The 3,587-nt window shown below is 41.1% G+C and overlaps 1 pseudogene; it reads right to left on the bottom strand.

The window, feature by feature from the left end:
- Positions 1 to 692: 692 nt before the first annotated feature.
- LOC122753908 lies at positions 693 to 1,803 on the bottom strand (annotated as a pseudogene).
- Between the last annotated feature and the right edge of the window lie 1,784 nt (positions 1,804 to 3,587).

Below are 3,587 nucleotides of genomic sequence, written 5' to 3'. Positions count from 1 at the left end.
CACACATATATAAAATTCTATGTGGAAGTCATTGCGCTAAACATCATGCATTATACAAGGAATAATACATCATCATCACCATCATAATGAGAATAATAATTAATATAATGTGTTAAAAATTTCAAAGTATTTAAAAAATAACTTATTTTAACATAAAATACTGGCAGGAGATGCTGTTGTTATCCTCTTTTCACAGATAAAGAAACTGAAATAAAGGGATTAAGTGACTTGCCCAGGATTACACAGCTGGTTAGTATTTTATATTACTTGAGCTTAAGTCTTCCTGACTTAGTTCTTCTTGGCTCCAGCACCCTATCTTCTACGCAACCTAGCTGTCTCTGAAGCATGATCCTGTGTAGTAGAGATAACACTGGAATTGAAGACAGGAGAGAAAAGGATTTGAATACTACCTCTGACATTTACTAGCTTTGTGACTATGGGAAAATAGTTGAATATCTCTAAGCTTTAGTTTTCATTTTTTTTCAGGCCAAAACAATAGTTTATTATTTCAGCATTCAGCAACATCTCAGCCATCAAAAATAAACTCTAACACCAAAGGATGGAAGGAAGACTTCTCCACATCATGATTAGGTAGGCTGCATCTGGAGCCTCCAAGGCTCCACAGGCTGGAAGGATGGTGGTTACTCATTCACCCAATAAATTAGGAAGTGCAGAATTCAGGGCCCAGATGCTCATTTCTGGGCTGGCATAAGGTCATCAATGGACTGGCCCTGCTCCAAGCACTTTTCCATCTCTATGGGCAAGTTCACACCATCCAACACCATCTGCACCAGCTCCACCCCTGAGAAGTCCAATCAGTCAGCATTGGAGATGTCGAAGACACCACCCACAGTGGCTGTGTCCATACCCCTTTTCCCCCTCTTCTGCAGCCTCAGCTTCTTCAGCACCACTCCAAACTTCTCATGCTTGCTCAGGTGGGGAAGCGTGATATGGACACCTGCACGTAGGCCTATGCCCAGAAAGGAGGGGCATGTCAGGATGTAGCCCAAGTGGGGGTTCCACATGAACTCATTGTTCTTGGTCTTAAAAAGGGTTTCAATCTGGGTGAGCCCTGTGTAGAAGCACGTGAACACCTCCTTCATGTTGTTGCCCTTCTGCATGGAGATGACCCTCATGTGATCTTCCTCATTGATCCACACCAGAAAGGTCTTGTTGTCATTGTGCCAAATGCCCCTGCCATTGGACCAGTCTCAGGCCATGCCAGATGCCAAGAGGAGTTGGGAGACAGGCCTGTCAAAATGGAAGTGGTCATCAATCAGTTGCTGTTCCTGCTCAGTCATGTTCTTCAGAGCATAGTACTTCCCATTCAGGTCACCCTCTAGGCTGGCCAGAGCTTCCATAGAGAGCTTCTCTATGGTGTGGCACTCATCCCAGTGCAATGTGGGGGCAGGCAGAATCCTCAGATGCTCCTGCCTTTTCTAACATGAGAACTCAGCACATAGTTAGGTCATCACCCTGCAAATTGTCAGGGTTAAGATCAGTCTTATGCTCATCTGAAGGCTCGTTGCCTCCATGTTGGCCCTCAAACAGTTCCTTGAACACTTCATAGCTCTCTTCATCTCCAGATACACAACCCACAGTCAGCATGAATGGGTGCCTTGGGTTGTCCACACTGGTCTGGATGAAGTCATCCAGGGTGAAGCTGCTGGGTGTAGCGTTATCCTGGAGTTTTTCATAGAGCTCTGGGGTCGGCACCTTAGCCATGTGGTTGTTGTGCGAGGAGAGGTCAGGATATTCTTCCTTAGCAGGATAGTGGGACTTCAGCATGTTGTGGTTATTGGAGAATTACTTGATGACAGGAGGAGAAGGAACTCTGAGGGTCACAGAAGATGGAGAGGTTTGGAGAATGCTGCTGCCACTGCTGCTGCTGCTGTGCTATGATCCTAGGAACCTTAGCCCAAGCTCAGTCACCAAGTAGTTTTCCTTTCTGTAAAATGGGACTAATAGTACCTATTTCATAGGATTATTGTGGGCAACAAGTGAGCAGATAAGTATAAGGTGCTCTGTATACATCAGAAATATCATAATAGAACACAAGTTAAAATAAGTATAGTACAAGATCAAATGTGGAAGTGCAATCAAATATAAATAATGTTCTTTGGAAGTTCAGAGTTTAGGTGATCAGATAAGGCTTCATGAAGGGTATAACATTGTTCTACATCTTGAAGGACTTTTAGGAATTCAATAGGCTGTAGTCATTATAGAGCATGAGGGCAAGGGGTTGAATATTCCAGTCAGAGAGAAAGTAACCAAAAAGATATGGAGCTGAGAAAAGATAGATGATTATCACTGACCAGTAATTCAATTACTTTGATTGTAGAAGAGGGCATGCCTGGTGGCACAACTCTAAGGTTGGGAAGATCAGTCGAGGACCCCATTCTCAGGCTAAGTCATTTGAACTTAATTTGTTATCAATGGGAAGTCAATGAAGTTTTTGAGTAGGGTAGTGAAATAATCAGAAGTATACTCTAGGAAGGTATCTGACAGTCATGTGCTGGATGCTTCACATAAGGAAAGATGGGATATTTTGATTAAACTAATGTACTATGGAAACTAATTTAAGTTATATTACATAAAACATAGTCTAGGAGATCACTGGACAGTATTGACAAGACTTAAAGAAGCCCTGAATTAGAGTGGTGGCAGCGGGAATAAGAAGGAAATAATGAGTAATAGATATTTTTGAGAAACATTCTACAGAGCATGGCAATTCATTGGAAGGTAGTGTGGTATTATGAAAGGAATGATGGATCAGATTGCAAGCACCTGGCATTAAGTCTTGGATCTGCCATTTACTACCTATGGGACTTTCAACAATTCAACTTTTCTGGACCTCAGTTTACTCAACTCTATAATGAAAGGGCTGCATTTCTTTCCTCCATGGTACTTTACAGTTTGAATTCTATTATCCTGTCATTGAATGTGGAAGGGAAATGAAAGATTCCAAGATGAAAGACTCCAAGTTTCACATCATGAAAACATAAATACTTTTATATTGTAACTGAACTTCTAAATGATTTGATTGATAGCTATTGCTTTAACCAACATGTATATGTATGAAGAAAGTGAAGAGGAGCCTTGCCTGGGTTGATGGATACAGGCAGACAGCCAATTCTACTCAATTCCATTCAACCAATATTGGTTAAACATTTACTATATGCAAGGCACTGTGCCAGGGATTGTAAAGACAAAAAGACATAATCTGTGCCCTTAAGGATTTGGCATCTTAGATAATAATTAAGATAGTACTGGCCTAAAAGCTCTCTTCATTGTATATTGGAAGTCTCTCCTTCTTCTTTTTATTCCCGATTTCCGGAATTGGTTGACCAGAAGTAATCACCCAATTGCATAGGGTGCTGTTCCAGGCACTCTCTAAAAACCTTTCATTGATACAATTCTTAACTTTTAGTAGCTCATTCTTCAAGAGAGGAGGTCACTAATTGTTTTAACTACCATGCCTAAAGAGAAAATAATGATAAAAATATCTTCACTCACTGAAGTCAAATCCATCTTGACAACATTGAACAATGTTGACTTCCTCAGAGTTGAATCGCAGACTTACAGAA

Source organism: Dromiciops gliroides, chromosome 1 (genome assembly GCF_019393635.1).
Source record: "Dromiciops gliroides isolate mDroGli1 chromosome 1, mDroGli1.pri, whole genome shotgun sequence".
Classification (NCBI taxonomy): domain Eukaryota; kingdom Metazoa; phylum Chordata; class Mammalia; order Microbiotheria; family Microbiotheriidae; genus Dromiciops; species Dromiciops gliroides.
Note: the sequence above shows the minus strand (reverse complement) of the source record. Positions and strands in the feature narration are given on the sequence as shown.